Below are 25,120 nucleotides of genomic sequence, written 5' to 3' on the forward strand. Positions count from 1 at the left end.
CTAACTCCTACCCAGCAGCAGAATCCGTCGGGCAGGGGATTTCAGGTCCTCTGGCCCAGAAGCCCGAAGGCACGGTCACACGCGTGGGACCAGCACCGCCATCGTGGAGCGGAAGCCATTAGAAGGCCCCGAGTCACCGGCCATACGGGTGAGCACCACACGGTACACTCAGGGACGTGGGCTACTTACATCAGCTTCTAGCAAGGTAGCCAGAAGAGTACAGTCAGTTTGGGAGGCCTACAACTACGCCTGGCCAGGGGAGATCCCATCTGCTCAAAGACTGACCAGGCCCCGTTTGCTAGCAAGTACTCCGGGAGGGTCTGTCGTTGTTACCAGTAAAGACCCTGAACTACACCGTACCGTCTCTGAGTGGTTCCTGCTACCCCCATCATCCATGTCGGCTGCCCTGAGGCCATACCCCTCCCGTTGGGGGTTATACTATCACGCTGCACAATCCTACCACCGGCCTCAGCGGTCTGCCCTGCAGCAGCAGCTTCCTGGCTGCACTCAACGGGTGGCGTAGTCATCAACTATTTACTACTAATAGACTGCCGTCTAGTTTGACTCCCTGGGCACGGACCGGGTCACCGCCACGAGATTACAACCCTCCACGGATCCGGCTCCGGGTAAGCTCCCGCGTGCGCACCGCAGCGCGACACAGGCCCAGGGGCGCGTCAACTTTGGCGTAGTCGGCAGGATTTCGTGCCCGCAACCACCGGGTACTGCGTGCCTGAAAAGCAAAGACTGTTCAAACTTACCAGTGGTGAAGATTCCCGCCATCCGCGAAGTTTTCCCGCCATCCGGCGCCATCTTCGACCTTCTTCCCGCCATCCGTGGAGTTTTCCCGCCATTGGACGCCATCTTGAGGACGCCGCGCGGGAAGAAGAGGGGCGTGGACTCCGAAAGCGCGCGAGAACTGAAGCCCCGCCTCACGTCCGGACGTTGCGTAAGGTCCTGGAAGGAGCCCAGCAGACGCCGACGTCACAGGAGCGCGACGGAAGGTCCTCAACCCTGACGATCCACTGCGGAGCCGCGGCCTACGGAAGAGGATCATCGCAAGGTAGGCCACGGTCCACTAGGGGGGAGGAAGATGTCGGATACGGAAGAGAGCTTCGCTGCCTCAACCCCCGCCAGCGCCACCGCTGCTGCAGTTATGCCCTTCACCATGCCCTATATCCCGGGAGCAGCTTGGCTACCCCAGTACTCAGGGGAGTCACATACCCTGCATGACTTTAGAGAAAAGCTGGATAGCCTCTTCCAGGTGTACCCCCTCACAGAAGAGCAAAAAGTGAGCATCCTGGTGGCCCAACTAACTGGGGCAGCCAAAAGGGAAGTAAAATCCTGGCCACCTGGGAGGAAGACTGTCGCAGGGATACTAACCCGGCTGAAGGACACCTTTGATACCCGCACCTCAGCCGAGATTAAGCTTAGATTCTACGGGTGCAAGCAGCGAGCGCATGAGAGTATAAGGGACTATGCACTAAACCTACAAGAGGCCCTGAGGGCCATTAAGCAGACCGACCCTGATGGGGTGGGAAACGAGGACAGGCTGTTGACTGAACAATTTATAGAGGGTTTATATTGCAATGCCCACCGAACCCAGTTGCGGGCAATGGCCTTACAGGATCCCCATCTGGACTTTGCACAGTTCAAGGACAGAGCCATCCGGGTGCTCCGAGAACCGGCACCAGGTGGCGTTGTGACCCACAGACGCCCCACTACCACTTACTACCAGGAGGCGGCGCCCTTGTCAGCAGGGCCTGTGGGAGCTGATGCGCAGGCTCTGGACAATGACCCGGCTCCAGACCTACACCATCATGTCCAAGAGCTAGCTAAGAGCGTTGCTGCGCTAACCCGAACTGTGCAGTCTTTACAGGTTTCCACCCCAGGGAAGATCCAGCTGGCATCCGGACCGGAGGACATCCCGTGGCGTCGACCAAGGAGGACCCCACCGGCCAGAGGAAGACCCAGTGACCGATACAGTGAGGACGGACGACCCATCTGCCGCCGCTGCAATCAACCCGGACATATGGCAAGGTACTGTTCTTTAAACGGGCACAACCTGGGGTAGAGGGCCAACCCCCAGGAAAAAGATCACCAGGCCCATCGAACTGGCGCGACAGATATGTGGGAGGACGTCCAGTCTTGCCTGTGGTACTGGATGGCATTCCCATGAGTGCCCTACTGGACACCGGGTCACAGGTCACCACCATCCCGTACGTGCTCTTCAAGCAGTACTGGAATGACTCGGATATTACCCGCTACCCCGACGACGACTTGAGTATCATCGCCAGCAATGGTCAGCCCGTGCCACAGATCGGATTTAAAGAGGTGACCATCAAAATTGGTAGAGTCGAACTGGCCGCACAGGGACTGATCATTGTAGATATCGATAAACATGAGAGTCACCCAAAAATAACTCTAGGAACTAATGTAATTGAAAATTGTCTTGCAGAGGTGATTTTCCTTTTACAGCAGGTTGCCAAGAATGCCAGCTCCGGCGAGCAGCGGGTGCTCCAGAAAGAGATCCGGGCACTGATGCAACGGCAACAAGTGGAACTCTCCGGCGGTGAGATTGGTAGCGTAAGAATGTGTGACCCTTTTCCTATTGCCATGCCCCCAAAAAGTGAAATGATGATTTGGTGCCGGGCAGCTATTGGTCTGAGAGGTAGAGATTACCAGGCATTGGTAGAACCAGTTTACTCAGACGGTAGGCCCACCATTTTGACAGCACGGGGGGTGGTCAATGTACGCCATGGGAGGGTGCCCATTCGCATAATAAATATCGGGGAGAGGGAAGTGTACCTGCCCCGGTATGCCACGCTAGCCAAATTATATATCACTAATCAAAATTCTATACAATCTGTGGAACCCTTGCCTCCATCTCACCCGGAGGAAGGTAACGGCTCTAAGAAAGACATGGAGGACTGGTGTCAGCAACTACATCTGGGTACTGACTCCACTCCCTCACATCAGAAACAAGGAGTCTATCGGGTGGTTCAAGAGTATGAGAGAGTGTTTAGTAAACACCCGTTAGACTTCGGGCGAGTCAAGGGGGTAGAACATCGCATCCCCACGGGAGATCATCCTCCCATAAAAGAGAGGTATCGACCCGTACCCCCTGCCCATTACCAACACGCCAAGGGGATGCTTAGAGACATGAAGGAGGCTGGGGTAATCCGGGATAGTTGTAGCCCCTGGGCAGCCCCATTAGTTTTAGTCAAAAAGAAAGACAACACCATGAGGATGTGTGTAGATTACCGGAAAATCAACCGTATCACACACAAGGATGCGTACCCCTTACCAAGGATAGAGGAGTCATTGGCTGCGTTAAGATCTGCTAACTTCTTCTCTACCTTGGATCTCACTAGCGGGTACTGGCAGGTTCCTGTAGCAGAGGCAGACCGGGAGAAGACCGCATTCACCACCCCGATGGGACTTAGCGAGTTCACCTGCATGCCGTTCGGACTCTGCAACGCACCAGGAACCTTCCAACGCCTAATGGAGTGTTGTCTGGGCCACAGAAACTTCGAGACGGTCCTGTTGTACCTGGACGATGTCATCGTATATTCCAAGACGTATGAGGACCACCTGAAACACCTGGCGGAAGTGTTCGAGGCTCTGGCGAGTTACGGCCTAAAGGTGAAACCCTCCAAGTGTCACCTCCTGAAACCAAAGGTGCAGTACCTGGGACACGTAGTGAGCGCTGACGGAGTGGCTCCCGACCCTGATAAAATCACCGCAATTAAGGAATGGCCAAGCCCCTCCAGCGTAAAAGAAGTGCGGCAGTTCCTCGGGTTGGTAGGCTACTACCGAAGGTTTATTCCCGGTTTCACCAAAAAGGCAGCACCTATGCAGGACCTCCTGATAGGCCAGTCCCGGAAGGCCAAGAACCAGAAGCCGCCCTTCAAATGGGAAGAGCTGGAAGAAGAGTCCTTCCGCCAGCTGAAGATGGCCCTCACGGGGGACGAAATCCTGGCGTACCCGGATTATAGCCAGCCCTTTATCCTCTACACCGACGCCAGTAACATCGGGCTAGGAGCCGTACTGTCCCAGATCCAGCAGGGGAAGGAACGAGTAATCGCCTACGCCAGCCGAAAACTGCGACCCACCGAAAGGAACCCCGAGAATTACAGCTCATTTAAGTTAGAGTTCCTGGCCGTAGTATGGGCAATCACTGAGCGCTTTAAGCATTACCTCGCTTCTTCCCGGTTCACCGTGTACACGGATAACAACCCGCTGACACACCTGGACACGGCAAGACTCGGTGCCCTGGAGCAGAGGTGGATGGCCCGTCTGTCCAACTACGAGTTCACAATTAAATACCGGGCAGGACGCTCCAATACCAACGCGGACGCCCTGTCCAGGATGCCCAACCTGCCGGACGGAGGAGAAGATCCGGAGGGACTGGAAGAAGTTGAACTCCCTGCGTTCCACCGTCATGGGACTATTCAGTATTCCCACCGGGTAAGGAGTAAGCAGGCTGCTACGTTGAACCCCTTACCCCACTACAACTGGGCGGAAACGCAAGACAGCGACCCTGCCGTCCGACTGGTGAAGGAGATGCTGACTCGGCCGGAGGCTCGCCTTGAACCAGACGCTCCGGAGGAAGCCAAACAACTATGGGCAGAGAAGAGTCGACTGTTCCTTTACAAAGGGAAGTTGTGCCGCAGAATGGTTAACTCCCGGACGCATGAATTACTCTGGCAAGTAGTGGTGCCACGAAGAGACGCAGCCATGGTGATGGAGGCATACCACGACGGAGCTGGACACTTTGGGTGGAAAAAAGCTGGAGTTCCTGCTGCGCGAGCGGTTCCACTGGGTAGGCATGAGGGGAACCATCGAGAAGTGGTGCAGAGATTGTGGCCCGTGCAACCTGAGAAGGAAGGACCGAGCCAGCCAGAAGACTCCCCTGCAGTCCATCGTCACCCGGCAACCGTTGGAACTGGTAGCCTTGGATCATGTAAAACTGACCCCAAGCAGAAGTGGCTACGTCTACGCGTTAACCATCGTGGATCATTACTCCCGGTTCTTGGTTGTCGTCCCCGTCAAGGACTTAACGGCTCAAACAGCAGCTAGAGCCTTCCAGCAGCACTTCTGCCGTCCACACGGGTACCCGGACCAAGTGCTGACGGACCAGGGACCTGCCTTTGAAGCGGAGGTCTTTCAGGAATTCTGCAATCTGTATGGCTGCCGGAAGATAAGGACGACACCCTACCATCCGCAGACTAATGGACTTTGTGAAAAAATGAACCAGGTGGTAATGGATCTTCTAAAAACGTTGCCCCTGGAAGAACGCAGTCTGTGGCCTGTAAAGTTGCCCGATCTGGTGGACCTATACAACCACATCCCGGTAGGTTCCACCAACTGTACCCCGGCTTACCTAATGAGGGCAAGACCTGGTAAGTTACCTGTTGACCTGGAAATGGGAGTCCTGACCCCCGAGGACACTTCACCAGAAACAGACTGGGACACAGAGAGGCAGCAGCAGTACCGGAGAGTACAGGAGAGCGTGGAGCGAAGTCTCTGTCAGGCTAGGGAAAGACAAGAGAAAACTTACAACCAGTATGCTCCCGCTGTTCCCCTGGTACCCGGAGAGCAGGTCTTGAAGAGGAAGAGACGGCTCCACAAGTTGGACGACCAGTGGGAGAAGGACCCGTACACCGTACTGCCCTCAAGCCACGAGAACCCGAAGGTCTGTACCATCAGTAAAGACGGAGGGGAAACCACAGCCATTGTATCCCGGGACCACCTGAAGAAGTGTCCCGAACAACTGAGGAACCCTGAAGAAGAACAAGAAGACCATCGACCCGTGGAAGAAAGGGAAGATATGGTTAGTACCGTGCTCGGGGACTTTCCTCAGTCTTGGACTCAAGTCAATGGTGCAGTTGTGGTACCCGTACTCACCTTCCTCCAACCATCATCCCAAGAACCTACGGAGCAACGGGTAGAGCTGGAAGAACAGCCGGTCCAGGAGGCAGAAGACTCCACACAAGCAGAACAGGAGAATCAACCCTCTGCTTATAGTGAGCCTGCCGTACCCCTAGTGAGACAAAGAGCCGGTAGACAGCTGCCCAGTTTACCCTTGACAGCTCCTACACCCTGTAGTTCAGGGCCAGACAGTCAGCTCCGTAGGTCCACTCGGGCCACTAGAGGCCAGTTACCTGCACGCTGGAGAATTTAAAGTGTATAAATTGTTTTATTTATGTTTTTCTGTGTCTTGTTGCTTGTGTATAATTTTGTGTTTCTAGTTATTTTTAGGAAACCTTGGTGGATTTACCGGGAATCCTTGTATATAGTTGGAGCGTAACCCAGGATGGACTAGAGACTGTTAAGGACTCGGGGTAGGACAGACCCCTACCTGGTTACGTCTCCCTGTGTTGGTGAAATGGACACCTTTGCTTTTCTTCAAAGACTGCATCCGGTTGCGGACACGCCGTAACCATCTTATGTGTTTTTCTTATAGTATTGTTATTGTTATACTTTGTTATGTTTTTCTAAATGTGTTTAGTCCCGGAGTACTAAATTTCACTAGGGGGGAATGTGACACCCCAGGGGTCTGGTTGCCACAGTGATAGAGATATTATGTCTGAGAGCAGGTGGGAGGTCCTTTGGTCAGGGATCCTGTGCATGCCACATCTCCTGCCTAGTCTTGGGAGGGGAAGAACTTCCCCTGTATAAACCCGGGGCTGAGGCAGGGTGAGTCAGACAAGGAGAGTGGAGAAGAGAAGCAGCATAGGAAACAGCAGAGTTACAAGGAGTCAGGGGCTGGCAGCTACAGAGCTCGCCCTGACTAAGAAGATTCTTTACCGGACCCGGAGTCCGAGGCTGTGGGGACTAACTCCTACCCAGCAGCAGAATCCGTCGGGCAGGGGATTTCAGGTCCTCTGGCCCAGAAGCCCGAAGGCACGGTCACACGCGTGGGACCAGCACCGCCATCGTGGAGCGGAAGCCATTAGAAGGCCCCGAGTCACCGGCCATACGGGTGAGCACCACACGGTACACTCAGGGACGTGGGCTACTTACATCAGCTTCTAGCAAGGTAGCCAGAAGAGTACAATCAGTTTGGGAGGCCTACAACTACGCCTGGCCAGGGGAGATCCCATCTGCTCAAAGACTGACCAGGCCCCGTTTGCTAGCAAGTACTCCGGGAGGGTCTGTCGTTGTTACCAGTAAAGACCCTGAACTACACCGTACCGTCTCTGAGTGGTTCCTGCTACCCCCATCATCCACGTCGGCTGCCCTGAGGCCATACCCCTCCCGTTGGGGGTTATACTATCACGCTGCACAATCCTACCACCGGCCTCAGCGGTCTGCCCTGCAGCAGCAGCTTCCTGGCTGCACTCAACGGGTGGCGTAGTCATCAACTATTTACTACTAATAGACTGCCGTCTAGTTTGACTCCCTGGGCACGGACCGGGTCACCGCCACGAGATTACAACCCTCCACGGATCCGGCTCCGGGTAAGCTCCCGCGTGCGCACCGCAGCGCGACACAGGCCCAGGGGCGCGTCATATACACTGCCTGCCTGATATCTCTGCAGATGGATTAGTCCTCAGAAGGACTGTTTGTTAAGATGGATATGTGTAATGTACGTTTTTTCTCCCTACACTACCTAATACACGATCAAATCTCTCCCTGACACAGCAGTAGCTCTCCGTACACTGTCTGCTCCGGAGTGACTGTGACGAGCATGGCGACGCCGGGTCTGATATAGACCTGATGACGCTGTGTGGCCAGCCAATCACTGTAATGCCCACAACCAACATGGCTAAGGCATTACAGTGCATGGCAGGCAATCCCTGCATATTCATTGGCTCTCTAAAGAGCGCCAAACATGCAGGGAGGGGACCCGAGTTCCCGCCCGAGCAACCCGGAAATACTCGGCGAGCATCTAGAGCAGTGAGATGCTCGGGCGAGCACCGAGCAGTAGCGAGCATGCTCGCTCATCACTATTCATATCCAAATATGTCTTTTAGACCTCCCCCCATAAGGATATGGATGACCATACAGTATGTGAACATAATGTACATAAAATTCTAGACACAGGAAATGCATAAGGTATAACATACTTGATCAGACACTCATATTTAAGTCACATGCTGTCCATTTCCTTGTGATCCTCCTTGAGATGGTTCTACTCCTTCATCAGAGTCCAGCTGTGTTTAATTAAACTGATAGGACTTGATTTGGAAAGGCACACACCTGTCTAAATAAGACCTCACAGCTTACAGTGCATGTCAGACCAAATGAGAATCATGAGCACAAAGGAACTGCCCAAGGAGCTCAGACAGAATTGTGGCAAGGCACAGATCTGGCCAAGGTTACAAAAGAATTTCTGCATTACTAAAGGTTCCTAAGAGTACAGTTGTCTCCATAATCCTTAAATGGAAGAAGTTTGGGACCATCAGAAGTCTTCTTAGACCTGGCCGTCCAGCTAAACTGAGCAATCGTGGGAGAAGGGCCTTGGTGAGAAAGGTAAAGAAGAACCCCAAGATCACTGTGGCTGAGCTCCAGAGATGCAGTAGGGAGATGGGGGAAAGTTCCACAAAGTCACTGCAGCCCTCCACCAGTCAGGCCTTTATGGTAGAGTGGCCCGACGGAAGCCTCTCCTCAGTGCAAGACATATGAAAGCCTGCATAGTTTGCTCAAAAACACATGAAGGACTCCCAGACTATGAGAAATAAGATTCTCTGGTCTGATAAGAAGGAGATAGAACTTTTTGGTGATAATTCTAAGCGGTATGTCTGGAGAAAACCAGGCACTGCTCATCACCTGCCCAATACAATCCCAACAGTGAAACGTGGTGTGGGCAGCATCATGCTGTGCAGGTGTTTTTCAGCTGCAGGGACAGGATGACTGGTTGCAATTGAGGGAAACATGAATGTGGACAAGTACAGAGATATCCTGGATGAAAACCTCTTCCAGAGTGCTCTTTATCTCAGACTTGGCCAAAGGTTCACCTTCCAACAAGACAATGACCCTAAGCACACAGCTAAAATAACAAAGGAGTGGCTTCAGAACAACTCTGTGATCATTCTTGACTGGCCTAGCCAGAGCCCTGACCTAAACCCAATTAAGAATCTCTGGAGGGACCTGAAAACTGGCTGTCCACCAACGTTCGCCATCCAACCTGACGGAACTGGAGAGGATCTGCAAGGAAGAATGGCAGAGGATCCCAAAATCTAGGTGTGAAAAACTAGTTGCATCATTCCCAAAAAGACTCATGGCTGTACTAGCTCAAAAGGGTGCTTCTACTCAATATTGAGCAAAGGGTCTGAATACTTATGACATGTGATATTTCAGTTTTTCTTTTTTAATAAATTTGCAAAAATGTCTATGTGACACCCCAGGGGTCTGGTTGCCACAGTAATAGAGATATTATGTCTGAGAGCAAGTGGGAGGTTTCTCTGGTCAGGAGCCCTAAACATGCAACACGGTCCGCCCAGACCTGGGAGGGGAGGAATCTGCCCTTATAAACTGGGTCTGGGGCGGGATTAGAGCAGTCAGAGCCTGGAGAGGGAAAGGAAGAACTAGGAGCTCTGTAGGAGCAGCAGCAGAAGTCCAGGGGCTGGAGCTGAGCAGAGTTCGCCCTGGACGAAGATACTAGCCGGACACAGGAGTCCGAGGCTGTGGGGACTGATCTATACCCAGCAGCAGAAACCAGCCGGCAGGGGATTCCAGGTCCTCTGGCCATAGAAGCCCGGAGGCTCAGTCACAAAGAAGGGACCAGCGCCGCCATCCAGGAGCGGAGGCTAACAGAAGGCCCCAAGTCACCAGCCATACGGGTGAGCACCACACGGTATACTCAGGGACGTGGGCTACTTGTAACCGCCGACAGCAAGGTAGCCAGGAAGAGTGCAGATTAACGGGGAGGCCTACAACTCCACCTGGCCAGGGGAACTCCTGCTTGCTCGCAGACTGACCAGGCCCCTTATACTAGCCAGTACTCCCGGGAGGGTCTGCCTTGTACCATCAGTAAAGACCCTGAACTGCACCACATATCTCTGTGATTCCTTGTCGCACCAGCACCATCAGCACTGGGACCCTCACACTATCACTCCCATCATCCACATTAGCTGCCCTGAGGCAATACTCCTCCCGTGGGGAGTTATCCCATACTCGGCTGCGCAACCAACATCAGCCTCAGCGGTCGGCAGCGCAGCGGCGGTCCCCACTGACCGCAATCCTCGGACACTTATTAGAACGTTTAGACTGCCACTGGTTTGACCGCCCTGGGCACGGACCGGGTCACCGCCACGGAGAACTACAACCCCCAGCGATCCGGCTCCGGGTATTCCCCCTGCACAGCAGCAGCAGCACAGGCCCAGGGGGCGCGTCAACTTTGGCATAGTCGGCAGGATTTCGTGCCCGCAACCACCGGGTACTGCGTGCCTGAAAAAGAGACTTTTATACTTACCTGTGGTGAAGTTTCCCGCCGTCCGGAGTCGTTTCCCGCCATCCGGAGCCGATTCCCGCCATCAGACGCCATCTTGGACCGTTTCCCGCCGTCTTCTGCCTTCTTCCCGCCATCCGCAGTTGCTTCCCGTCTTCGGGACGCCGCACGGGAAGAAGAGGGGCGTGGACGCCAAAAGCGCGCAAATCCGAAGCTCCGCCCCACGCTCCGACGCTGCGTAAGGTCCTGGAAGGAAGGAAGAGCGACGCTGACGTCATCGGAGCGCGACGCCAGGTCCTCAACCCCGACGATCGACTGCGGAGCCGCGGCCTACGGAAGAAGAGCATTGCAAGGTAGGCCACGGTCCACTAGGGGGGAGGAGGATGCCGAATACCGAGGGGAGCTCCACTGCCACAGCCACCGCCAGCGCAACCGCTGCAGCAGTCATGCCATTCACCATGCCCTATATCCCGGGGGCAACCTGGCTACCCCAGTACTCAGGGGAGTCACATACTCTAAATGACTTTAGAGAAAGACTGGATAGCCTCTTCCAGGTGTACCCCCTCACAGAAGAGCAAAAAGTGAGCATCCTGGTGGCCCAATTAATCGGGGCAGCCCAAAGGGAGGTAAAGTCCTGGCCACCTGGGAGGAAGAGGACTGTCAGAGAAATACTAGCCCGGCTGAAAGACACATTTGATACCCGCACCTCAGCCGAAATAAAGCTCAGATTTTACGGGTGTAAACAGCGGGCACATGAGAGTATAAGAGACTATGCTCTAAACCTACAAGAGGCCCTGAGAGCCATTAAGCAGGCAGACCCTGACAGCGTGGGAAATGAAGATAAGCTGTTGACTGAACAATTTATTGAGGGTCTACTGTGCAATGCCCACCGAACCCAGTTGCGGGCAATGGCCTTACAGGACCCTGACCTGGACTTTGCACAGTTCAAGGACAGAGCCATCCGGGTGCTCCGAGAACCGGCACCAGGTGGCGCTGTGACCCACTGGCCCCCTGCTATCACTTACCACCAGGAGACGGAGCCCTTGTCTGCAGGGCCTGTGGGAGCTGATGCGCAGGCTTTAAACAGTGACCGGGCTACAGACCTGCACCATCAGGTCCAAGAGCTGACTAAGAGCGTTGCCGCGCTAACCAGAACTGTGCAGTCTTTACAGGTCTCTTCTCCAGGAAAGATCCAGCTGGCCTCCGGACCGGAGGACGTCCCGTGGCGCCGACTGAGGAGGACCCCACCGGCCAGAGGAAGACCCAGCGACAGATACAACGAGGACGGACGACCCATCTGCCGCCGCTGCAATCAACCCGGACATGTGGCAAGGTACTGTCATTTAAACGGGCACAACCTGGGGTAAAGGGCCAACCCCCAGGCATAAGACCATCAGGCCCATCAAACTGGCGTGATAAATACGTAGGGGGACGTCCAATCTTGCCTGTGGTACTGGATGGCATTCCTATGAGTGCCCTACTAGACACCGGGTCACAGGTCACCACCATCCCGTACGTGCTCTTCAAGCAGTACTGGAATGACTCGGACATAACCCGCTACCCAGATGACGACCTAAGTATCATCGCCAGCAATGGTCAGCCCGTGCCGCAGGCGGGATTCATAGAGGTGACCATTAAGATCGGTAAAGTCGAACTGGCGGCACAAGGACTGATAATAGTGGACATAGACCGTCATGAGAGTCACCCTAGAATAACCTTGGGAACTAATGTGATTGAAAATTGTCTTGCAGAGGTGATTCTCATTTTACAGCAGGTTGCCAAGAACGCCAGTTCCGGCCAGTAGCGTGTGCTCCAAAAAGAGATCCGGGCACTGATGAAGCGGCAACAGGTGGAACTATCTGGTGGTGAGATAGGTAGCGTGAGAATGTGTGACCCGTTCCCTATTGCCATGCCCCCAAAAAGTGAGATGATGATTTGGTGCCGGGCAGCTATTGGTCTAAGAGGTAGAGACTACCAAGCAATGGTAGAACCCGTCTACTCAGACAGTAGGCCCACCATTTTGACAGCACGGGGGGTGGTCGATGTACGCCATGGGAGGGTGCCCGTTCGCATCATAAATATTGGGGAGAGAGAAGTACACCTGCCCCGGTATGCCACGCTAGCCAAATTGTTCACCATAAACCAGAATTCTGTACAGGCCGTGGAACCCTTGCCTCCATCTCAACCAGAGGAAGGTAACGGCTCTAAGAAACCAATGGAGGACTGGTGTCAGCAACTACATTTGGGTACTGACTCCACTCCCTCACACCAGAAACAGGGAGTCTATCGGGTGGTTCAAGAGTACGAGAGAGTGTTTAGTAAACACCCGTTAGACTTCGGGCGAGTAAAGGGGGTAGAACACCACATCCCCACGGGAGACCATCCTCCCATAAAGGAGAGATACCAACCCGTATCCCCCGGCACACTACCAACACGCCAAGGAGATGCTTAGAGACATGAAGGAGGCTGGGGTAATCAGGGACAGCTGTAGCCCCTGGGCAGCTCCACTAGTCTTAGTGAAAAAGAAAGACAACACCATGAGAATGTGTGTAGACTACAGGAAGGTCAACCGTATCACACACAAAGATGCGTACCCGTTACCAAGGATAGAAGAGTCCTTAGCTGCATTAAAATCTGCTAACTTCTTCTCTACTTTGGATCTCACTAGCGGGTACTGGCAGGTTCCTGTAGCAGAGGCGGACCGGGAGAAGACCGCATTCACCACCCCGATGGGTCTCAGTGAATTTAACTGCATGCCGTTCGGGCTCTGCAACGCACCAGGAACCTTCCAACGGTTGATGGAATGCTGTCTGGGACACCAGAACTTCGAGACGGTCCTGTTATACCTGGACGATGTCATCGTCTATTCCAAGACCTACGAGGACCACCTGAAACACCTGGCAGAAGTGTTTGAAGCTCTGGCAAATTACGGCCTAAAGGTGAAACCCTCCAAGTGTCACCTCCTGAAACCAAAGGTGCAGTACCTGGGACACGTGGTGAGTGCTGACGGAGTGGCTCCCGACCCTGATAAGATCACCGTAATTAAGGACTGGCCAAGACCCTCCAGCATAAAGGAAGTGCGGCAGTTCCTCGGGTTGGTAGGCTACTACCGAAGATTCATTCCCGGTTTCACCAAAATGGCAGCCCCTATGCAGGACCTCCTGATAGGTCAATCTCGGAAAGCCAAAAACCAGAAGCCGCCCTTCAGGTGGGAAAAGCTGGAAGAGGAGTCCTTTTGCCAGCTGAAGATGGCCCTCACGGGGGATGAAATCCTGGCATATCCAGACTACAGCCAGCCCTTTATCCTCCACACGGACGCAAGCAACATCGGGCTAGGAGCCGTACTGTCCCAGATCCAGCAAGGGAAAGAACGGGTAATCGCTTACGCTAGCCGAAAGCTACGGCCCACGGAGAGGAACCCTGAGAATTATAGCTCATTCAAGCTGGAGTTTCTGGCAGTAGTGTGGGCAGTGACCGAACGTTTCAAGCATTACCTTGCCTCCTCCAAATTCACCGTGTACACGGATAACAACCCGTTGACACACCTGGACACTGCAAGGCTCGGTGCCCTGGAACAGAGATGGATGGCCCGCCTGTCCAACTTTGAATTCACCATCAAATACCGGGCAGGACGCTCAAATGCCAACGCGGATGCCCTGTCTAGAATGCCGAACTTACCGGACGTAGGGGAAGATCCAGAAGATCTGGAAGAAGTTGAGCTCCCTGCGTTCCACCGTCATGGGATTACCCTGTATTCCCACCGTGTGAAGGACAGGCGCTCCGTGACGTTCAATCCCTTGCCCCACTACAACTGGGCGGAGACGCAAGACAGTGATCCCGCAGTCCATTTGGTGAAGGAAATGCTGACCCAAGCCGATGCCAGTCTTGACCCAGACGCTCCGGAGGAGACCAAGCAACTGTGGAAGGAGAAAAGTAAGCTGTTCCTCTACAGGGAGAAGCTGTGCCGGAGAATGGTTAACTCTCGAACACATGAGTTGACCTGGCAGGTAGTGGTCCCAAGACGAGACGCGGCTATGATTCTGGAGGCATACCACAACGGAGAGGGGCATTTCGGATGGAAGAAGCTGGAGTTCTTGTTGCGTGAACGGTTCTACTGGGTAGGCATGAGAGGAGCCATCGAGAGGTGGTGCAGAGACTGTGGCCCGTGCCACCTGAGAAGAAAAGACCGTGCCAGCCAGAAGACTCCCCTGCAGCCCATCATCACCAGACAGCCACTGAAACTGGTAGCCCTGGACCATTTGAAACTGGCTCCAAGCAGATCTGGGTATGTCTACGCCCTCACAATCGTAGATCATTACTCCCGGTTCCTGGTGGTTGTCCCGGTCAAGGACTTAACGGCTCAAACAGCAGCTAGAGCCTTCCAGCAGCACTTCTGCCGTCCACACGGGTACCCGGACGAAGTGTTGACAGACCAAGGACCAGCCTTCGAAGCGGAGGTCTTCCAGGAGTTCTGCAACCTGTATGGCTGCAAGAAGATAAGAACAACGCCCTATCACCCTCAAACCAATGGACTCTGCGAGAAGATGAACCAGGTGGTGATAGATCTGCTAAAAACACTGCCCCTGGAAGAACGCAGTCTGTGGCCTGAGAAACTGCCCGATCTGGTGGATCTGTATAACCACATCCCTGTAGGTTCCACCAACTGTACCCCGGCTTACCTAATGAGAGCAAGACCTGGTAAGCTGCCTATTGACCTGGATATGGGAGTCCTGACGCCTGAGGACACCTCGCCAGAGGCAGACTGGGATACAGAACGGCAGCAGCAGTATCGGAAAGTACAGGAGAGCGTCGAGCGAAGTCTGTCTCAAGCTAGAGAAAGGCAAGAGAAGGCTTATAACCAGTATGCTCCCGCTGTTCCCCTGGTACCCGGAGAGCAGGTCTTGAAGAGGAAGAGGCGGCTCCACAAGTTGGACGACCAGTGGGAGAAGGACCCGTACACCGTACTGCCATCAAGCCATGAGAACCCAAAAATCTGCGTAATCAGTAAGGATGGAGGAGAAACCACAGTCATTGTCTCCAGAGACCACCTGAAGAAGTGTCCCGAGCAGCTGCAAAGCCCTGAAGAAGATCAAGAAAACCCTCAACCCGCAGAGGAAAGGGAAGAAATGATCAGTACCGTACTCGGAGACTTCCCCCGGTCTTGGACACAAGTAAACGGCGCTGTCGTGGTACCCGTCCTCACCTTTCTCCAGCCAGCCCCGCAAGTGCCTACAGAGGAACCGGTAGAGCTGGAAGAGCAGCCGGCCCAAGGGGCAGAAGAGTCCACACCAGCAGTACAGGAGGATCAACCCTCTGCTAGTAGTGAGCCTGCTGTGCCCCTAGTGAGCCAAAGAGTGCGCAGAAAGCTGCCCAGCTTGCCCATAACACCTCCTACACCCTGTAGTGCAGAACCAGTTAGTGAGCTCCGTAGGTCCACTAGAGTCACTAGAGGTCAGATGCCCGCTCGCTGGAGAATCTAAACCAATGCACTGTAAAGTTGACTGTTTATTGAAAAATGTTTATGGTTTATGTTTGTTGCCTGTTACTAATTATGTTTCTCAGTTACCCTGCAGATTTATTTGGACTAACAGGTTATGGACACTGGATAACCGGAACAGTTTTGTAGATAGTTGCACCTTGGTGCCTCTTGCGAAGACGGCCGCGGAAGAGAAAACCTGTCTGGCGTGGCCTACTTGCGGCCCAAAGTAGCTAGCTCTACCCTTGCAGCCACGCCCAAGGACAACGCAAGGGGTTTGCTTTGGACAGGTCCCCTATTCTGTGCCAAGACTTCGCCTTGTTGGGTGACATGGACACCCCCTTTGTTTTCATAAACTTCACCTTGGGTGATATGGACACCCGGTCACGGAAACGCCGTGACCTCTACAGACTAAAGCTTCTTGTAAATATGTTGTCTTGTTATTGTTATACCTTGTATTTATGTTTCTTTAAAAATGTGTTTAGTCCCGGAGTACTAAAATTTACTAGGGGGGAATGTGACACCCCAGGGGTCTGGTTGCCACAGTAATAGAGATATTATGTCTGAGAGCAAGTGGGAGGTTTCTCTGGTCAGGAGCCCTAAACATGCAACACGGTCCGCCCAGACCTGGGAGGGGAGGAATCTGCCCTTATAAACTGGGTCTGGGGCGGGATTAGAGCAGTCAGAGCCTGGAGAGGGAAAGGAAGAACTAGGAGCTCTGTAGGAGCAGCAGCAGAAGTCCAGGGGCTGGAGCTGAGCAGAGTTCGCCCTGGACGAAGATACTAAAGCCGGACACAGGAGTCCGAGGCTGTGGGGACTGATCTATACCCAGCAGCAGAAACCAGCCGGCAGGGGATTCCAGGTCCTCTGGCCATAGAAGCCCGGAGGCTCAGTCACAAAGAAGGGACCAGCGCCGCCATCCAGGAGCGGAGGCTAACAGAAGGCCCCAAGTCACCAGCCATACGGGTGAGCACCACACGGTATACTCAGGGACGTGGGCTACTTGTAACCGCTGACAGCAAGGTAGCCAGGAAGAGTGCAGATTAACGGGGAGGCCTACAACTCCACCTGGCCAGGGGAACTCCTGCTTGCTCGCAGACTGACCAGGCCCCTTATACTAGCCAGTACTCCCGGGAGGGTCTGCCTTGTACCATCAGTAAAGATCCTGAACTGCACCACACGTCTCTGTGATTCCTTGTCGCACCAGCACCATCAGCACTGGGACCCTCACACCATCACTCCCATCATCCACATTAGCTGCCCTGAGGCAATACTCCTCCCGTGGGGAGTTATCCCATACTCGGCTGCGCAACCAACATCAGCCTCAGCGGTCGGCAGCGCAGCGGCGGTCCCCACTGACCGCAATCCACGGGTGGCGTAGTCGGACACTTATTAGAACGTTTAGACTGCCACTGGTTTGACCGCCCTGGGCACGGACCGGGTCACCGCCACGGAGAACTACAACCCCCAGCGATCCGGCTCCGGGTATTCCCCCTGCACAGCAGCAGCAGCACAGGCCCAGGGGGCGCGTCATCTACATTTCTGTTTTTGTTTCAGCCAAGATGGGGTGCAGAGTGTACTTTAATGAGAAAAAAAATGAACTTTTTAGAATTTACCAAATGGCTGCAATGAAACAGAGTGAAAAATGTAAAGGGGTCTGAATACTTTCCGTACCCACTGTATGTTCTTTATATACTGTATATTGTACATTTTCGATATATATTTCACATACTGGATAAAATAGAATTGGGGTTCATGTCAAAAATGTGGTCCTAGATAATATTAGTGTCTCCACACTTTACTCTAAAAAGATGAAGGCGAGATAAACAGGATAGAGCAAATGGTGGTATAATCCAGTCAGATGTCCGGAAAAGAGGGGAAGTTATGTCCTAGAACAGTGTGCCCAAGTATCAGAAAAGCAGAAAACAAAAAAAAGGGGAAGCAAAGAAATAAGAAGTTACCTGGTGGTTGCAGGGTCCCGTCGTCTACTAGTGCGGTGAAGATAGATGCCACCATGCTGGACAGCGGCCGCGCTGTCCTATATGTGCTCCAGGAAGGGGTGGGTGTGCTTACATCCGGTGACATAGAAGCCGGTGTGAGATGTGCTACGACGCATGAGCGAGCCGACTCGCGGCAAAAAAGAACGGAGATCGCCGATTTGCAGGTGCGCAATAGCAAAAGCGGAGCGGAGAGAAGCAACAATTAAATAAGCAGGCGGCGGAGAAAGAAGGAACATAAATGTATATAAATGATATATAACAGGAGGACTTGTTACGTAGTCCAAAGTCCAATACAAAAGCAAGGGAACTAAAAGCTCAATGAGGTTACAAAACCAAAAAAAGTGCTTTAGTAAGTCAGTAAAAGTAGGTAGGAGTATTTAAAACAAGAAAATGATAAGGGTGCCCATACTTATGCACCTGTCAAATTTTGTTTGAATGCAGATTGCACATTTTCTGTTAGTACAATAAACCTCATTTCAAGGCAGAAACATTACTGTGTCCAACAGTTATTACATATATCAAACTGAAATAGCTGTTGCAAAAACACCAATTTTTATAAAACATTAAGCTTAAGATTAATAGGGGTGCCTAAACTTTTTCATATAACTGTATATAGGATGGGGCGAGCTGCATCTACAAACTTTATTATTTTACTGCAAAATGTTTGTAAAAACAAGCTACTTTGCGATTTAACCCTTTTTTAATACATAAAAATCCAGGCATAATGGACCTAGGTTTTTTATCCCCAAGATCCTCCAGAATGTACCACGCTGTGGAGGTGAAGGGGTCCACCATTTTCTTTTTTTCATTTAACCGCTTCGCGACCGCCCACTGTAGATAAACGTCCGCGCTGCTTGGGCTCTGTGCAGCGCGGATGTTTAAAAGCGGTGGGTGGTCCCGCAGCGCTCAGGACCCCCAGGGTCCTGGAAGCGCTGCGGGTGCGGTGCAGAGCGATAGCTCTGACAGGGGACATCATCGGGACCTGATTGGATCAGGTCCCAGTGATGTTAACCCTTTGCTGTCTTTTATATGCCGCGATCTGTAGTGATCGCGGCATATAGAAGACAACAGGAGGAGAGGGGGTCGTCAACTTACCTCTCCGATGGCCCCCTGATAGCTTCCAGGACCTGGCGTTGCTATGGCAGCTGGAGGTCACATGACCACCTCCAGATCTGCCATATATGGTGTCCTGCCAGGCTCAGCCTGCAGCTGAAGCCTGGCAGGAGACACTGACTGTGAAACAGTCAGCAAAGATCTCATGTAATGTCATATATGTCTATTACATTACATGAGATCAGTGATCAGAAAAATAAAAATTAATGTCCCATACAGGGACTAAGTAAAAATGTAAAAAAAAAGTAAAAAAAAGTTTTGAAACTGTTAAAAAAAAATCACAAAATAAATAAAAATAAATAAATAAAATATTAAACCGATAAATCCGTATATTTATGCAAATACAAAAAAAGTACACATATTTGGCATTGCCGCGTCCGAAACCACCCGAGCTATAAAACTGTCACACTAATTACCTCCTTCTGTGCACACCGTAATAAAAATAAATAAAAAACGGAGCAAAAAACTATGCTTTTTCCTCATATCGCCAAACAAAAAGTGGAAAAAAATGCGATCAAAAAGCAAAATGGAAATAAAAATGGTACCACTGAAAACGTCATCTTGTTCCACAAAAAACAAGCCGCCATACAGCTCCATCAGCCGAAAAATAAAAGTTATACATCTCAGAATAAAGCAATGCAAAAAAATATTTTTTCTATAAAATTGTTTTATTGTGTAAAAGCGCCAAAACATAAAAAAATATACAGTAAGTGTAGTATCGCTGTAAACGTACCGACCCGAAGAATAATGCTGCCTTATCACTTTTACCACACACAGAACGGCATAAAGAAAAAACCTCAAAAAACAATTCCTTGTTGGTTTTTGTTAATTTTACCTCCCAAAAAATGGAATAGAAAGCGATCAAAACATGTCACGTACCCAAAAATGGTACGAATAAAAATTTCAACTCGTCCTGCAAAAAACAAGCCATCACATGACTGTCGGCCGAAATATGGAAAAATTATAGCTCTCAAAATATGGCGACGCAAAAACTAGATTTTACAAAAAAAAGCATCTTTTAGTGTGTGACAGATGTCAGTCATAAAAACCCGATATAAATCTGGTATCTCTGTAATCGCACCGACCCGAAGAATAAAGTAATCTCATCACTTATACCGCACGAGGAACGGCGTAAAAAATAAATAAAACCAATTCTTCACCTGCTACTGATTTGTTTATTATGTCTCCCAATGTGCTCACCACACATCTAGATAAGGTCCCTAAGGGGTCTAGTTTCCAAAATGGTGTCACTTGTGGGGGGTTTCCACTGTTTAGGCACATCAGGGGCTCTCCAAACGCAACATGGCGTCTGCTAATTATTCAAACAAATTTTACATTCAAAAAGTCTAATGGCGCTCCTTCCCTTCCGAACCCTGCAGTGCGCCCAAACAGTGGTTTTCCCTCACATATGGGGTATCAGCGCGTTCAAGAGAAATTGCACAAAAAATTTTGGGGTCCATTTTTTCCTGTTACCCCAGCGAAAATAAAAAAAATTGGGTTTAAAGTAACATTTTTGTGAAAAAAGTTAAAGGTTAATTTTTTTCTTCCACATTCCAAAAATTCCTGTGAAGCACCTGAAGGGTTAATAAGGTTCTTGAATGTGGTTTTGAGCACCTTGAGGGGTGCAGTTTTTAGAATGGTGTCACTTTTGGGTATTTTCTGTCATAAAGACCCCTCAAAGTGACTTCAAATATGATGTGGTCCCTAAAAAAATGTTTTTGTAAATTTTGTTGTAAAAATGAGAAATCGCTAGTCAACTTTTAACCCTTATAGCTCCCTAACAAAAAAAAATTTGGGTTCCAAAATTGTGCTGATGTAAAGTAGACATGTGGGAAATGTTATTTATTAACTATTTTGTGTGACATATCTCTCTTATTTAAGGGCATGAAAATTCAAAGTTTGAAAATTGCAAAATTTTCAAAATTTTTGCCAAATTTCCGATTTTTTCACAAATAAACGCAACTGATATTGAAGAAATGTTACCACTATCATGAAGTCCAATATGTAACGAAAAAACATTCTCAGAATCAGGGGAATCCATTGAAGCATTCCAGAGTAATTACTTCATAAAGTGATAGTGGTCAGAATTGAAAAAATTGGCCAGGTCACGAAGGCAAAAACAGGCTCTGGCACGAAGTGGTTAATGAGCAGCAATTTACAATAAACTGTTTCCATTGTGGAAGAAATTTGCCAGCTTGCATTTCCTTATTGCTAAGGGCGTCGTCTTGCTCTATTCCCACAAAATGTTTCATTTGAGCTGTTAACTCTTCAATGGGGGGGTGTTGGGTTCTAGCCAATATTTAAGTAATTGTTTTTTGCCAGGATAAGTAGGGTGTGGAGCAATTTCGGAGGGTTTCCCTTCAGGGTTTTCTGTGTTCCAAAAATGTAACAAGGCTAGATAAGGGGAAAGCGTAAAACCTAGACCCCATAATGTGTTGCTCATAGCTGATACTTGTCCCCAATATAAAAAAAACTGAAGCCGGACATGTCCATAGGTCGTGCATGAGGTCGGAGAGTGGAAGGTGGCATTTAGGGCAAGCTGTTAGCCTCTTTTTTTAGGTATGTTAAATGCATAAATGGTGCCATGCATGATTTTATGTTGTGTTTCTCTCCAAGCTTCGTTTATGTGTTTTCTTATTAAATTCCAGCCTGACCTGATCTTGTCAGATTTCCACATCCTCCAACTGTTGTCTCCAATATTGGAAGAAAGTATCTGGATGAACTCCTAGTAGATTGGATCTCATTACAGAATAAAGGACAGAAATTGAAGGGGTACCCATTGGAGACAACAGAATGACATCCAAGACGTTTTGGCAGACCTCAAAGGTCACATCTTTTAAATTAGCCATAATGGATAGTTTGATTTGTTCATATTGGAAATAATGTTGGGGAGGTAGATTGCATCTGTCTAAACACTCGGTACATATCATCCATCTTTGCTCACTTGAGTGGAGAAGATGGGATGCGTTGTCTACACAAGCTTGTCACCATTTCAGAAATAGTTTATTTTCATTACCCTGGGGGAATTCTGGATTTTGCCATATGGGGAGGTACTTTGAAATCCTGAAAGAAAGACCGTATTTTTTTCTGACTGCCTTCTATGCGGAAATAGTGTCCCTAAGGATTGTTGACTTTTTAACTGCCAAGGGAAGGGAGGAAAATGGAGAATGAAGGAGGGCAACCAGGTCAAGGGGGTATGCATAATCTGCTTCCAACCTGTAGTCAGAATATGTACGTCTCTTAGGGAACCAGTCTATTATATACTGGAAAAGGCAAGCCAAATTGTAATTTCTGATGCTTGGGAAATTAATGCCTCCGTCGTCTTTGGAAGCCATAAGTTTTCTTATTTAATTTTTTAATTTTTTAATTTCTGGGGATAATTTCTGGGGATTTCAATCGAGTAAAGATCTCATCTGCAATACCAAAGTTCTATCAATATGTCAAATGTCCTACACGGGACAACAACACACTGGATCTCCTCTTTGCTAATGTTAAGAATGCTTATTCATCGGCTGCATTACCCCCCCTGGGGAAATCTGACCACAACCTCATACTATTGTCTCCTGCTTACCAACCAGACGTCCGCAAACAACCAGTGACAATTAAAAAGATAAGGAAGTGGTGTCCAGCAGCAGAGGAGGCGTTACAAGACTGCTTTGATTGTACAGACTGGGAGGTGTTGTGTACCATGAAAGAGAATTGTGATGTTAATGAGATTACTGGCAGAGTTACTGATTACATCAACTTCTGTATGGACATTGTAGTACCTGTTCAAGAGATTCGGTGTTATGCAAACAATAAGCCATGGATTACAAAAGAGTTGAAACATTTACTAAACATGAAAAAACTGGCTTTTAAAAGGAAGGACAAGGAGGCATTGAAAATTATACAGCGAGACCTAAAGGGGAAAATTAAGATTGCCCGTGAGGCATTCAGAGTTAAATTAGAAAATCAATTTGCACGAAAAAGCTCCAGAGAGGTGTGGGCTGGAATGAAGCTAGTGACTGGGTTTAAGGCAAGGTCGGAGCAGGTGGGTGGTGGACTTAGAATGGCTAATGAAATGAATGAGTTCTTCAATAGATTCAGCAATAAAGGTGCGGTAGCAGCAGGGAAGGGGGAGGAGGCCGGGGAACAACTAGCTAAATTAACAGGGGGGGAAATAGATCATTTCTCGGTCTCCAAAAATGACGTGAGGGACCAGTTTAGTAAGCTGGCCATTGGCAAAGCAGCAGGGCCTGACGGTCTCAGTCCACGTGTCCTCAGAGTGTGTGCAAATGAGTTGTGTACTGTCTTCCAGCATCTCTTTAACCAGAGCTTACAATCAAAGAGAGTACCAGTGCTATGGAAGACTTCCTGCCTGGTGCCGGTTCCCAAGACTACCTTCCCTACTTCCCCGGGGGACTATAGACCGGTGGCCTTAACATCGCATGCGATGAAGTCCTTGGAGAGAATAGTACTTGCTCACTTGTGTCCGAGGGTGATGGCGCATACTGATGCTCTTCAGTTTGCGTACCGGCAGGGACTGGGGGTGGACGATGCTGTAGCGTCTCTGCTACAAACAGTACATTCCTTTTTGGACAATGATGGAACCACAGTGCGTGCTTTGTTCTTTGATTTCTCTAGTGCGTTCAACACATTACAGCCACTCTTACTGCGTGGAAAGTTGATTAAAATGGCGGTGGATGAGGGACTTGTGAATTGGATAATTGACTACCTGTCGGATAGGCCACAGTTTGTTAGGTGGGGGACGGCTACATCAGATAGTGTACTGAGCAGTGTCGGAGCCCCGCAGGGAACAGTGCTGTCGCCATTCCTCTTTACATTGTACACAGCTGACTTTCAGTATAAATCAGACCGTTGTTACCTCCAGAAGTACTCGGATGACTCTGTGATAGTTGGCGGTATTGGGAAGGACCAGGATGAAGAGGAATATAGAAGGGTGGTTGCGGACTTTGTAGTATGGTGCCAGGCTAACCATCTAGAACTAAATGTTAAGAAAACCAGGGAGTTGGTGATGAGCTATGGAAGGTGCAAGAAGGTATGCCTACCTGTTACCATTGACGGTCAGGATGTGGAGATGGTGGACAGTTTCAAATATTTGGGGGTTTACCTGGATAGCAAGCTAGACTGGAAGTGCCACGTGGAGAAGGTCTACAAGAAGGGGATGAGTAGATTGTACTTCCTAAGGAAGTTAAGGTCTTTTAATGTGTGTGGCAAAATGCTTGAGGTGTTCTACCAATCCATTGTGGCTAGTGCCACCTTTGCGGCAATAATTTGCTGGGGTAACAGTGTGCGTGTTGCTGACGCCAACAAGCTCAACAAACTTATAAAGAAGGCTAGCGCGACGGTGGGCCTACAGCTTGGGACTTTTGAAGAGGTGGTAGAGGAAAGGATTAAGAAGAAGTGCAGAGCTATAATGGGCAACAACACACACCCGCTTTATGAACTGTTTGCGAAACAGAAGAGCACATTCAGCAATCGCCTAATACAACTAAGGTGTAAAAAGGAAAAATACAGGAGATCGTTTGTTCCAACAGCTATGGGGGTGTTTAACAAATGTCTGAAAAGCAATGTCTAAAGTATTCCAAATGTTATGTTATCATATGTGTCATGTTCGAGATCTGTGTTCTGCTGCTGTGATACCGCAATTTCCTACGGGATAAATAAAGTATATCTTATCTTATCTTATCTTATCTTAAGTTTGCTCATACTAATCCTGGGACGTTTTCCTTTCCAAATAAAGTGACTGAAGGCTCTATTAAGTATAGTTACGTCCGTGTGTTTCAGGAGTAATGGTAAGGTTTGTAGTTGATGCATAATCCTGGCTGTACTGATCATTTTTACTAGATGGGCCCTGATCCTAAAATATAGCGGCAAATCTTGCCATGACTTTAATTGATTGACGATTTTTTTATAAGAGGAGGGTAGTTTAAGGTGTATATAGATGAAGGCAAATGGCCTATTTTAATTCCCAGGTAGGTGATATGTGAGGGTGCTAGGGATATACCATTTACAGACCCATCTGGGCAAAGTTTTGTTCCCTATTTGGTTAATGGGAGTATTTCACATTTTTTAACATTGATTTTAAACCCTGAGTAAGAGCCAAATTTTTTAAGTAAGTCTAATACTATAGGT

The sequence above is a fragment of the Phyllobates terribilis genome, unplaced genomic scaffold (genome assembly GCF_046119375.1).
Source record: "Phyllobates terribilis strain yellow unplaced genomic scaffold, ASM4611937v1 Scaffold_2__4_contigs__length_985480577, whole genome shotgun sequence".
Classification (NCBI taxonomy): domain Eukaryota; kingdom Metazoa; phylum Chordata; class Amphibia; order Anura; family Dendrobatidae; genus Phyllobates; species Phyllobates terribilis.